Source organism: Notolepis coatsorum (genome assembly GCF_963971535.1).
Source record: "Notolepis coatsorum genome assembly, chromosome: 2".
NCBI classification, from domain to species: Eukaryota; Metazoa; Chordata; class Actinopteri; order Aulopiformes; family Paralepididae; genus Notolepis; species Notolepis coatsorum.
In genome coordinates, this window is record NC_140166.1 from 144,917,834 (window position 1) to 144,932,471 (window position 14,638).

Sequence of the window (14,638 nt, forward strand, 5' to 3'; positions counted from 1 at the left end):
ACATCTGGGTCCTGGAAAATATGTGATAACCTATTACTGTTTTCTTTTTGCTGGTGCTTTGCCTAACCTAATTTCACTCTCTCGCATCACGAGATTGTAATTTCAAGGAAATGGCAGCTTTCTAACAGGATTTGTTTTACTTGACCTTGTTGTTGTGTTTCCAGCTGGGCTGAAGCTGGGGCTTTCGTGAACAGAGAGCTCGTGCTCTCGGCTTGAAATGATTGCCTCTCAGGTCATGGAGTGTGTGGCCCGCGCCAGGCCTATGAAGCACCTGTTCTATGGGTGTCGAGGGGCGTGCGAGTGTGTGAGCAAGTCTGTGTCTACGTGAGGGTGTCTGTGTGCATTTGAGGGTATGTGTGTGTGTGTGTGTGTGTGTGTGTGTGTGTGTGTGTGTGTGTGTGTGTGTGTGTGCGTGCGTGCGTGCGTGCGTGCGTGCGTTCGTGCGTGCGTGCGTGTCTGTCTGTCTGTCTGTCTGTCTGTCTGTCTGTCTGTCTGTCTGTCTGTCTGTCTGTCTGTCTGTCTGTCTGTCTGTCTGTCTGTCTGTCTGTCTGTCTGTCTGTCTGTCTGTCTGTCTGTCTGTCTGTCTGTCTGTCTGTCTGTCTGTGTGCGTCTGGATGTGTGCGTTTTCCGTGCGTTACCCCAATCGGCAGCAGACCTGACCTGCCAGCACACAGATGTTTGGCTGCTGTACCTCAGAGAGAGAGACAGAGAGAGAGAGAGAGAAGAGAGAGAGAGAGAGAGAGAGAGAGAGAGAGAGAGAGAGAGAGAGAGAGAGAGAGAGAGAGAGAGAGAGAGAGGGAGGGAGAGAGAGGGAGAGAGAGAGAGAGAGAGAGAGAGAGAGAGAGAGAGAGAGAGAGAGAGAGAGAGAGAGAGAGAGAGAGAGAGAGAGAGAGAGAGAGAAAAGAGGGGGGGGGGGGGGTTGAAAGAGAAAGAGCGCACGTCTGGAATCTGTATAAAGATAAACACACAGAGGAGTTCAAACAGAACAACAGCTACAGTATCTTCTGTCTGGGGTGACCTGACGCTGCCTTGGTGTGAGGTCAGAGGTCAAACCTCCACTAGAGGAAACCCTTAGTTGACTAATTGATTGGTTATTGACAGATCTGTAAAATAAATAAATGCATTAACCACTTAAGCATCGGGCAAAAATGAGGCTATTTCTTTTAGTTTTTTTGACGATTGCATATCCAAAGTAATTTGCGATTTATTATACTTTATACTTATAGCACGTGGATGAGTCTGGTCTCTTTTGAAAGGTAACATTCTGAAGTTTCTTACATAATAAAGAAAAATCTCTTTTAGTGCTAATGAAATAGAGTAACATAGGGCTGAACTTGAGTTGTACTTGTACTTGAGTACTCACGTTTTTCCTGTAGTAGTTGCAATATCCCAGACAATTATATCCAAAGAAATTGGTATAAGCTGAAAAGTCTTATGTAGTAGCGCTCCAAATTTCATAAAAATCCGTTCAGAAATGGGTGATTAAGAGCGATTTTGGTAAACTGTGTACAAAAAAAAAGTTCTCCAGTATTCCATTTCCTCATTGACGGCAATGCATTCTGTGTGTTTTTCACTTCCTGTTTTCGCTCGTCAATTTTCACCTAGATCCCTGATTCGCTAAATACACAAGGTTAAATACATGAATTCCCCCATGCTAATCATGCAGAATGACCTCTTTGAGATCTGGTGTGAACCGGAGGCGTGTATGCTTTTACCAACGCGTTTGTCTGTCCGGGTTCCCGTTTTGCGCTCTGATTGGCCACTGACCTACACGCATATGCCCCCCTCGCTATCGCCACTGGGGCGTGAGATATGAAGACAGATTTAACTGGGTATAGGAAGGAAGTACCATACGAGCCGCAAATTGAACATGCAGTGAGTCTGCGACAACAACCCAATAATAAACACTCGAAACAGCTATTACCAGACAATTACAACAGCAGTGGTGCCTGCTTCAAATGTCACGTATTATAGGCTATAAGCCCGTGTAGATCTATTCGGAATAATAAACATATACGGCCCTATAGCAAAACATGACAGAGGGGGATGAGTCTGTGGCTGAACTCGCTCCTCCTCTTAGCTAGCTCATCATAGAGGGGATACGTTTGTGGCTGAATGTGTTCTTCTTGGCTAGCTCCTCATAGTGTGTGTGTGTGTGTGTGTGTGTGTGTGTGTGTGTGTGTGTGTGTGTGTGTGTGTGTGTGTGTGTGTGTGTGTGTGTGTGTGTGTGTGTGTGTGTGTGTGTGTGTACGCGTGCGTGCGTGCATACGTGCGTGCGTGCGTGTGTGTGTGTGTGTGGGGAGAGGAAGAGTCACAGAGGAGGAGGAAGGTACAAGGAGACAAGGAGATGTGAGGAGTTACAGGACTCAATGTTCACTGGCCAAGACGGAGAGAACGAGTATAGAGAAGCGAAAACTAGTATAGAGGAAGAGAGAGCAGAGTGACATAGCCTATAGAGGAAGAGAGAGCCGGAGGAGAAGAGAAGAGAAGAGAAGAGAAGAGAAGAGAAGAGAAGAGAAGAGAAGAGAAGAGAAGAAAAGAGAAGAGAAGAGAAGAGAAGAGAAGAGAGAAGAGAAGAGAAGAGAAGAGAAGGAGAGGAGGCGAGGAGAGGAGAGGAGAGGAGAGGAGAGGAAGAGGAAGAGAAGAGAAGAGAAGAGAAGAGAGAGAGAAGAGAAGAGAAGAGAGGAGAGGAGAGGAGAGGAGAGGAGAGGAGAGGAGAGGAGAGGAGAGGAGAGGAGAGGAGAGGAGAGGAGAGGAGAGGAGAGGAGAGGAGAGGAGAGGAGAGGAGATTAGTGTGTTTTAGATTAATTGTGTTTTGTATGGCTATTGATCAGAATCAGAATCAGAAAGGTCTTTATTGTCAAGTAGTTTTCACATACAAGGAATTTGCTTTGGTCGTTTTCGGTGCAACATTAGCGGACAGACATTTAACAGACTAGATTGTGTGTGTCTGGGGTGTGTGCATGTGAGATGTGGGTGAACTAATGATGCACAGGTGTGTTCTATCAGTACTAATCAGCTACCTAATTGCCTCTACTCCTTCCGTGGCAATAATATCTCCCATCCTTCACAGATCCATGAGAGGGGGGGTGATATCTGCCACAATGTGTTGCATGTGTTGAAACAAAAACACTGATGCTGTTGCTTTGTTTTCTAGATGGACTGAAAGGTCCTTTGTAACAGTTTAGATACGCTTCTTAAAAACCTAGACAACACAGTATACACAAAAATATAGCGGCACGGTGGTGTAGTGGTTAAACACTGTCGCCTCACAGCAAGAAGGTCCAGGGTTCGATTCCCACTTGGGGACCAGGTTTCCATGATGCCAGGTACCCAGGTGGGGTATCTCCCAGGCCTTTCTGTGTGGAGTTTGCATGTTCTCCCCGTGCTCGCAAGGATTTCCCCCCCCCCCGATAAGATAAACCCAATGGAAAAACATGCACAACAACAAGATCGCTAATGCTGTGGCGTCCTTGACGAAGACGGACAGGAGCACTTGGATTGGTCCCCTGGCGTGGCTCATGTTGACGCCTGTCTGCTCCCGGCTGCCCTTGGGGGGGGAGGACGACGGGATGGGTTAATAGCAGAGACGAATCGCATGCATGCATCGCATGCGTGCCGATTAATGACCTCTGAGCAGGTCCTAAATTAATTATAATACACCACAAGAGACAAATTCCACAATTCTCCCAGGATGCTTGAAGTTATTGTGGCTTTTTGTTGTAGACTGGTATTTAAGTCGTTTCTGATTATTGATTACCAGTAACGACATTAGTATTGAATGCTAAAAACGCTAATCAGCAGGATCGGTATGAAAACATTGCACAATCAAGCCAGAATTTACGTCAGATAGTCCTTACCTGTGGCCGGGAGTATTCCAAAAATAATATTCCAATTGTTTGATCGTCATCTGGTACATTCAATGTCGATTAGGGCCACGGCATAATCAATCACAGCATATGCATCAGATGTCCCGTAGACGTTTTGATGCAACCGATTGAATCTATAGCCTTGCCGTGTAGTAAAAATCTGCGCCCGGAGACCTTACAGTGTAACACAAGGGACTGGAACAGGGTTTACTGCAGCTCGATACCGCCACCTGGGAGAATCTGGCCAGTACTGCACACTCGGCATCGCAGTAGGGCTTCTAACGGCAACATACGGGTCCCTGGCATTAAATAGGATATTAAAATCGAGAAAAAAAAGAAAAATGAACCAAACAAGAAATATTACGTGGTCTCGCACCCAACGGTTGTCGGGCAATCACGTAATATTACGTGGATGGCCCCCATTGAGAAACCTAAATTGGATAACAACATACAGTAGTAGCAAACCGCAGCCCAATATCAAATCTACCATTTATCAGTAAAATATTGGAAAGAATAGTCTCAGTCCAAATAAATTCCTATCTTAAAGAAAACAACATCTTAGAAGTCTTTCAGTCAGGTTTCAGAATATACCACAGTACGAAAACTGCACTCACAAAGGTAATTAGTGACCTCAGACTCAACTCTGATGCAAATAAAATCTCTATCCTTATTAGATCTCAGTGCAGCTTTTGATACTATTGATCACAACATCCTAATAAATCGGCTTGAAAAGCTTATTGGTTTCTCTGGCTCAAAACATATATCAGAGGAAGGGTGTTTTATATTAGTCTAGGAGGCCTGCATGCATCAGAGAAACATGAAAGCCGCTACGGGGTTGCACAAGGCAGCTGTTTAGGTCCATTACTCTTTTCTCTCTATATGCTACCACTCCGCGACATCATCAGAGAGTATGGTATAGATTTCCACAGCTATGCGGATGATACACAATTGTACATATCCGCTGAACCAAATGATGCGACAGCCATAAACTCCATTACCAACTGCCTGTCAGCAATAAACAAATGGATGAACGATAACTTTCTCAAATTGAATGAGGACAAAACTGAAGTCCTACTTGTTGGCCCCCAATCAAAAAAAAATTATCTAGGAATCTTAACCACTTGGATTAAACCGGAGGTGACAAGTCTCGGTGTCATCCTGGACTCAGATTTGAACTTCAACGCCCATTTAAACAAAGTGACCAAAATAGCTTTCTTTCATCTCAGAAACATAACGATGGTACGACCATTCATAAGATAATTCCTGCTTTTATATCTAGCCGACTAGAATACTGCAATGCACTATTCACTGGTCTTCCCAAGAAAACTAGTGAAAGACTCCAGTTCATTCAAAACTCTGCAGCTAGACTACTAACTAATACCAAACGGAGGGAACACATCCTGTCTTAGCTACTCTACACTGACTTCTTGTAACTTTTAGAATTGATTTTAAGGTGCTTCTCCTCACATACAAAGCTCTAAATGGACAAGGACCCAGCTACATAGCTGACTCTCTAATAAACGACACACCCGCCAGAACACTGCGATCATCAGATGCAGGTCTATTAGAGGTCACCAGAAAGAGTCATAAGAAGATCGGTGATCTCCAAAACTACCCAACAGTATTAGGGAAGCCAATACGTTAGACATTTTTAAAAGGCAGCTTAAAACCTCTTTACCAAAGCATTTGACTGACTTTACACTATTATACTGCACTATTTCTCTGTGATTGACACTGCACTATTTCTCTATGTTTTATTCCACATGTTTTTATTCTTTTATTTTATATATCCGAGGCTGGACATCCGTACTAGTCAATTACTGTTTTCCCACAGATAGGCGGGACGTTTTGGGACTGTGAGCAGGAAATGTGAAAGGCTTTACAGACCAAGTATTGGTGTCTTTATTATTATAAAAAAAAATTGCACTGCACTATTTGACTCTGTCTATTGCTTTTTATTACAGGTTCGAAACTGTCGGGTATTAAACTGTGTGGATATCAAGCAAGAAAGACTGTCAGGCAAACTGTGTGTTGAATATAGAGGGTGTATGTATGGTTGTAACTGACTGTAATTGCTCTCTACTGCCCTCATGACTGCATGTATATCTGTGTCCACTGGAGGGCGCTGTAGGCGGAGCGTCTACTGTCTACACCAGGTTGGGACTATATAAACCTTGGTTCCCTCCTACTGTTCCTTCTTCTCACTTCTGCCCCTCCAGGAGAGGAGATCATATGTGCTGCTGTATTATGAGACGACATGATAAATAAACCGCTGCCAGTAGAGCAAGGCCAAAGATAGAATACCATGCCTCTTGTATACATTATTGTCGCCCCATTGCAGAATCTGTTAACACTGTGTAAGACCCAGGCCTAGAACCGCGCCCTGAGAGAGGGAACTGCGCCCTGAGTGGGAGGTTCGAAGGGTCAAAGTGGGTATCAAACAAGAGCTTTTAAACTGTGGATACCAAACAGAAGGTACAGACGACTTTGAACTGTTAAAACCTCTTAACATGCGCCAGGTCTTATACGACCCGTTTTGCACTTGCGGCACTTTGGCCTAGTTTTTAAGGCGATCCAATGCTTTTATGCCAATGAACCAATACATTGCTTGAAAGCTAAGATTGTCACCGTTCGATTGACATCCTACTCAACGTATTAGGTGCTCGCAATCTCCGGGAATAAGACGAAACAACCAACGAGCGTCATTGTGAAAAAGTTACCACCTCCTGTTTCACCTTCCCGTAATCGGTCCAATCACAGTAATCCAGAACTATTTTATTGCACTGTAAAAAACTGTGATTTTCTATGATTTTCTACATGTATTTTCTATTCTACTCAAACTGAATCAAACCATAAACAAGGTGTTGGGGATGTTAGATCCTAATGCGAAAAACTGTGATTTTATATGTCTGCTCATTTTACCCTTGCTATTATTTTACTTATTTGTACTTTTATCTCTACGCCCCACTATATCCACTGGGTGCATACTTTGACCTTTATCATGTTTTGTAACAGATTACAGAAGCCTATTGGAACGTGAGGTTCTGATATGATTTTATTAATATATCTGCATTATTTTGTTCCACTTTATGCTTTGCTCTTGCTGCTTGTTTTACACTGATTTTATGTCTTAGTTATTTCTTACTGATTTCAAGCACTTTGAACTACAATCCCCTGTATGAAAGGTGCTATACAAATAAAGTTATTATTATTACCAGTCAACATGATATAATACAGTGTTATTGTTGTGAAGGGCCAGATTAAAGTTGAGAATCTACATTTATTGTTTTATATACATTGTATATTATTTATATATACACGGAATATCCCTTTACCTGCGTTCAAACCATAGTAATATTCACTTTCCTTATGAATAATGCCCCCCTGACGGCGGCGCCAGGCAGTCTCGCACTCAGACAGGTGCAATGGGCGAGTTTGGGGCAAGTCAGGACATGCCCTTGGCAGTGTATTGATTCCGGGCAAGTGGTTAGGTTTGGAACTAGAAAGCCACTTAAGTATATATATCGGCGCAGGTGCGCATAGAAGCAGTTCGTCTAAAGCAGCAGTGTGACAAGTTCGGTAACAGTGAAGTGAGCAGCAGTGTGTCTAAAAGAGCGTGGAGAACCACGTGCGAAGGGAATAGTACAGTGTCAGAGTTTAATGCAGTAACGTCAAGTTCGACCTAATCTAATGTGAAGTAAATAGTCGTTCATTTATTGTATATCGTGCAACCACAGTTCGTTCGTGTGTAGCATTGGACATGTGCACAGGAGAACCAGCGTCGGCGATTGCAGAACCATTACTGGTTGGATTATATTGATTTGGAACGTGTTACCCGGAGAAGAGCATCGTTGATTTCCACTATCGTTTGGGATTCAACCTCGTGAGGATTACAACTCGGGCTGGCCTCGTGGACGGAGGCTGGCTAGCTGTCATCAATGCTATCGAGCATTTGGATTACAATAATTGCTTTGCTGCTGATCGAGTGATTTACAAGGACCGACTCCTGTACGTGGAGTCTCTTTATTCTTCATTGAATCAGACTGAGTATCCGAACATTCCTCTACCCTCCAGGCATTACACCCCGGAGGGAACCCATTGTCTCCAGGCGGTACCAGCGTTGCCTTATATAGTTGCTATTATACGACAGGTGGTGTCAACTTAGACCCATCGTAGGATTCCTGCTATTCTTAGTGACTCATGCTATTGACTGACTTTACGCATATTCTTCGCCATACAAGCGCAACCCTAATTCTCATTCTGTAACCTAATGTTGCATAATAATAAAATACCCTCAAATACTATTTATTTGTCAATGCCGTGTTCTTGTGAGTGTTCACCATCTATATTCTATGTACTGTCTGGCCAGTAATTAAAGTACATACCTAGCAGTGGTTTAATCTATCACAATCTTTAATACAGTCAGGGTTTTGTAACCCCTCAGTTACAATTGGTCCTTCGAGCCGGAGGGTATCAGTGATATTTAATATAATATTAATATTAACATGGCCAGCGGTGGACACTCTCCAAACGGCTCCCCCAAGCTAGAACGCCCGCAGCGCAAACGTCAGCCACCTCCATATCTAGAGGACTTCGCTTTCGTTTTACCCCCTAGCTTATCTAAACGGACTTTAAATACGGATAAAACGGATAGTTTAAGCATGCCCACTCCTATTGACTTAGCTCACGGGGGGACCAAGCGGGACATGACGTGACTATACCTCCAGACAGCGTCACCGGGATAGACCCCGGAGCGCTCCAGGATAAAGAAAGCGCTCCAGGGATAGACCCCGGTGCACAACCAACCCAAGATCGCGTACCCGAGACAGCCCTCGGCGCGCAACCACGAGAAGAGTACCGCGCTCAAGAGATAGACCTCAGAGCGCGCCAGGAGGACAGGTCTCCCCCAAGCCCTGTCAGCGCCCGATCACCTCCACCAGTGTCATCCCCCAGCGAGGCTGACCAGAGACTGGCGCAAGCCTTGATTGCCACGCTGACAGCTTCAACCGAAAGAGACCGACTCCAGGGTGAGCGCGACCAACTCCAAGCACAAGCCCTTAGTGAGCGCGAACACTCTGCAGCGGAACGAGAGCGCCTCCAGGCGCAAGCACTTAGTGAGCGCGAACACTCTGCAGCGGAACGAGAGCGCCGCCAAGCGCAACAACAGAGTGAGCGCGAACATTCTGCACTACAAAGAGAACGTCTCCAAGCACAACAACAGAACGAGCGCGAGACCATCATACTGGAAGAGAGGCGCCTCCAGGCTGAAGAAAACATTCAGCGTGACGCCGCCCACGCGCAACGCGATGCACAGCGCGACACCGCCAATGCACAGCGCGAGATGGAAAGAGACCGGCTGCAGGCGCAGATGGTGGAGCAACTACTCCAGAGGGTGACCCCTCACTCCTCCACCCGGAGCTGCCGGCGATCATCACGACACGGGTCGAGGGCACCTTCCCCTCCCCGACAAATCTACACGGGACCCAGCCATGAGGAAGAACCTGCCTACGTCGCCGAGCCCCCTCCGCAACCAGTCTACACGGGACCCAGCCAGCAGGAAGAACCTGCCTACGTCGCCGAGCCCCCTCCGCAACCAGTCTACACGGGACCCAGCCAGCAGGAAGAACCTGCCTACGTCGCCGAGCCCCCTCCCCGACCGGTCTATACGGGACCCAGCCAACGGGAAGATCCCGCCTACGTCGCCGAGAAACTAACTAGAAGACTCCAGGACCTAGCGGAGGAAGAGGAGGGATATCAAGCCCACAGGCACGAACCCATCTTGGACCAGGAGGCCCAGTACAGCCCCGACCCCAGCCCCGAGCCACTGCGTTACAAACCCCGACCCAAACCAAGGTTGAGTTTAATACACAGTCAGCACCGAGGAGCAGCACCTGGGGGCCCGGCCTCTGGTACCCACCCAGCACTAACCCACGACCCCACGTACGGGGAGACTCGCCCAGGAGGCCTCTCCCCCTACGCTCATCGGTGTCCCAGCCATCCATGGCATCTTACCTTGGCGCACCGACGTTCCCAGACTTTACGCGCGAGGACAGAGCACAGTACACGGAATTACGCATGTGTTTGGAGACTATGATGTCCGATGTCCACGACGAGTCGTACAAATATGCCATCCTCCTCAAGCATCTCAAGGTGCCCAGAGCGCATAACATAGCGCTGGCACATTCCAACTCAAGCACCCCATACTCCGCATCTCTGGTGGCCCTCGACGCGCGCTATGGACGCATATGGGATTACGTGATCCAAGAAATACGAGAGATCGACCGCCTCCCCCCAGCCAAAGACAATAGAGCACTGGATGACCTCTCTATCAAGGTACAATCCCTCGTGGGGATGCTGGGGTCCCAAAAGGAGAAGTGGAGACATGAACTGTATGCAAATTCTAACGTGGAGCGGATACTGGAGAAGCTCCCTCCAGCCCGTCAAGAGCGTTTTCGGCGGCAGAGAGACCACCGTGACCCCAACGGCCCAGAACCATCCCTCCTAGACCTGGCTGATTTCCTAGCCAGGGAGGTCAGCAGTCTACGATTGGACACATTCGTGTGGAGTGACTCTAGCCCTAGAGATGGACCGCAGAGGTTCAATGACAACCGCCGGTCAGTGACCGTGATGCACCAAGCCGAGGCTGAGTCACGGCAGATGAGCCACAACACCCACGTCAAGGAGAAGTGGAAGGCTGTCTGTCAGTACTGTTAAAATGAACATTGGCTGTCTCAATGTGACACCTTCAAGAAGCTGACCGCTGACGAGGTGAGTCAGTGGATCAAAGCGAACCGCCGCTGCTTCCGCTGCGCGCGCAGCCATATGGCAGCTGAGTGCCGCCTAAAGAAAGGATGCAGCAAGTGCGACGGCGCCCACCTGGAGGTCCTGCACGACAGCAACAAGCGTCCGCCAGGACCACAAAGTAGGCCCGTCACGGTGATGTACCAGGCCGAGGCGGTGTCACCACAAACCAGTCCTGGACCCCCCCCTGGTGTCCTGACTGCTGCAGCAGACACTGGGAGTCACGGTGCTACTCTGACTACCACAAGTCGGCGTCACTACAGATGATTCCCAACTCCCCCGCCACAGAGGAAGGGCATATTGACCCACCACTACAGAAGATCCATTGCCCCCCCCCCTGGTGTACTTACTGCCGCAGCGGACACTCCATGTCACGGTGTGAAGCATACCAGAAACTGACCCCCGCCGAAATGGATCAGTGGAGTAGGACGAACACACAGGACCACGCTCGCTGCGATACACTGCGCAAGGCCCACAAGAAAAGACTAGCCCTACAAGGCAACCCACCAACAGGAGTGCTCCACATAGACCCCAAGTATAGCGGGACCCCCCGAGTGCTCATCAAAGTGGTCAGAGTGCTCCTGAGCTACGAGGACAAGGTCCTGGACACTTACGCCGTCCTAGATGATGGGTCTGAAAAGACTCTCCTCCTCGCTTCCGCCGCAGCCCAGTTGGGCCTGCGGGGTGCCAAAGAAACAATGACAATCCGTACTATTCAGCGAGACCTGAAAACCATAAAGGGCAAGAACGTCTCATTCACGATAGCAGCGGTCGGGCAGCCCGCGAAGCGGTACAGCATTACTAAGGCATTTACAGGCCATGACATAGGCCTGTCAAGCTACAACTACCCCATCCCACAGCTGATGGCGAAGTACGCGCACCTACGCAGACTACCTATACCGCTCATCGACGGCGCCACACGACCCTGCTCATAGGCTCCGACCACGCGGACCTCCTTGTCCCAATCGAGGCGGCCCACATCGGACCTAAAGGATGCCCAGTCGCGGTTCAGACCCGACTGGGGTGGACGCTCCAGGGCCCCCTCTACGGACTTGACAGTCAACCCACGTCTACACGCTGCCTGCACACAAAGGTGAGCGACACAGGCCACTCTCTCGTACAGCCCGTTGAGAGGCTATTGACATTAGACGAGAGGCCTGTGAGAGAACAGTTGGCTCAAGAAGAGGGAGTTCCGAACTCCACCCCCCTCAGCTGCGCTCCAAGCGACGTAGCTGACCTCGAACCCAGCACCCCAAGCAACCTCTTGAGGGGGCGGCCGGACCCGGCCCCTCCTCAGAGGGGGCACCGGAAGAACAAGAGGAACAGACGGAGGATGTGGAGACACAGCCAAGCACAGATCAACCAGTCTCGGGCCCGCTTCCTCCTAAGCGACCTACCATCCCGTCCAGCCCGTCAGAAGTGGGTAAAGGACAGGGACAACCTGAAGGTGGACACAGTCGTTATGATCATGGACCAGTCACTACCCCGAGCTGCGTGGCCGGCCGGCCGCGTAAGCAAAGTGATCACTGGCGTCGATGGGAAGGTCAGAGCGGCAGAAGTTATTGTCCAAGGGCGGACTTACACCCGACCCGTGGCGAGGCTGATAGAGTTGCCAGAGCTCCCTGAATCCCCTGATGACGATCATGACCCACTGACTTTGTAGATTGCCCTACTCCTCACAACAGATATGGAGCAGTTGACTGGACTATTAATCTGTCTCCCTTAACTAATTAGGTGCGGACTAATTAGGAGGCGGCTGTTGTGAAGGGCCAGATTAAAGTTGAGAATCTACATTTATTGTTTTATATACATTGTATATTATTTATATATACACGGAATATCCCTTTACCTGCGTTCAAAGCATAGTAATATTCACTTTCCTTATGAATAATGCCCCCCTGACGGCGGCGCCAGGCAGTCTCGCACTCAGACAGGTGCAATGGGCGAGTTTGGGGCAAGTCAGGACATGCCCTTGGCAGTGTATTGATTCCGGGCAAGTGGTTAGGTTTGGAACTAGAAAGCCACTTAAGTATATATATCGGCGCAGGTGCGCATAGAAGCAGTTCGTCTAAAGCAGCAGTGTGACAAGTTCGGTAACAGTGAAGTGAGCAGCAGTGCGTCTAACAGAGCGTGGAGAACCACGTGCGAAGGGAATAGTACAGTGTCAGAGTTTAATGCAGTAACGTCAAGTTCGACCTAATCTAATGTGAAGTAAATAGTCGTTCATTTATTGTATATCGTGCAACCACAGTTTGTTCGTGTGTAGCATTGGACATGTGCACAGGAGAACCAGCGTCGGCGATTGCAGAACCATTACTGGTTGGATTATATTGATTTGGAACGTGTTACCCGGAGAAGAGCATCGTTGATTTCCACTATCATTTGGGATTCAACCTCATGAGGATTACAACTCGGGCTGGCCTCGTGGACGGAGGCTGGCTAGCTGTCATCAATGCTATCGAGCATTTGGATTACAATTATTGCTTTGCTGCTGATCGAGTGATTTACAAGGACCGACTCCTGTACGTGGAGTCTCTTTATTCTTCATTGAATCAGACTGAGTATCCGAACATTCCTCTACCCTCCAGGCATTACACCCCGGAGGGAACCCATTGTCTCCAGGCGGTACCAGCGTTGCCTTATATAGTTGCTATTATACGACAGGTGGTGTCAACTTAGACCCATCGTAGGATTCCTGCTATTCTTAGTGACTCATGCTATTGACTGACTTTACGCATATTCTTCGCCATACAAGCGCGACCCTAATTCTCATTCTGTAACCTAATGTTGCATAATAATAAAATACCCTCAAATACTATTTATTTGTCAATGCCATGTTCTTGTGAGTGTTCACCATCTATATTCGATGTACTGTCTGGCCAGTAATTAAAGTACATACCTAGCAGTGGTTTAATCTATCACAATCTTTAATACAGTCAGGGTTTTGTAACCCCTCAGTTACAGTTATGTTACCAGTCATCATCATCATCATCATCATCATCATCATCATCATCATCATCATCATCATCATCATCATCATCATCATCATCATCATCATCATCATCATCATCATCATCAATGTCAAATCCCTTCCTCATCCCTGTACCTCGTGAACATAATTTCTTCATCATTTAGTTTGAATTGTCTCATATTTGGAGATCATCATCATCATCATCAATCATCATCATCATCATCATCATCATCATCATCATCATCATCATCATCATCATCATCATCATCATCATCCCTTTCCTCCTCCTGACCTTGTCATTAAAATCAACCTCATAGTGACACCAACAGCAAGAACAACATTCTAACTCTTGACTCTTGAGCCTCGACCCTAACCGTAAAGCCTTCACCTGGCTCAGCCCGGTCTAATCCGGTGATCTGGTGACTATCTGGTACTGCGGTCCTGCTCTGTAATCAAACACACCTGCATCGTGCCGCGCGTAGCTCCCCCACAGCCACGGCTAACAACTAGCTATTAGAGGCCATGAGGCTCCGCTTACATGAGGTCTGCCCAGGGTCACAGAGACACTGTCTGTCTCCCTGTCTCCCTGTCTCCCTGTCTGTCTCCCTGTCTGTCTCCCTGTCTGTCTGTCTGTCTGTATGTCTGTCTGTATGTCTGTCTGTATGTCTGTCTGTCTGTCTGTCTGTCTGTCTGTCTGTCTGTCTGTCTGTCTGTCTGTCTGTCTGTCTCCCTGTCTCCCTGTCTCCCTGTCTCCCTGTCTCCCTGTCTCCCTGTCTCCCTGTGGAGTAGGACGAACACACAGGACCACGCTCGCTGCGATACACTGCGCAAGGCCCACAAGAAAAGACTAGCCCTACAAGGCAACCCACCAACAGGAGTGCTCCACATAGACCCCAAGTATAGCGGGACCCCCCGAGTGCTCATCAAAGTGGTCAGAGTGCTCCTGAGCTACGAGGACAAGGTCCTGGACACTTACGCCGTCCTAGATGATGGGTCT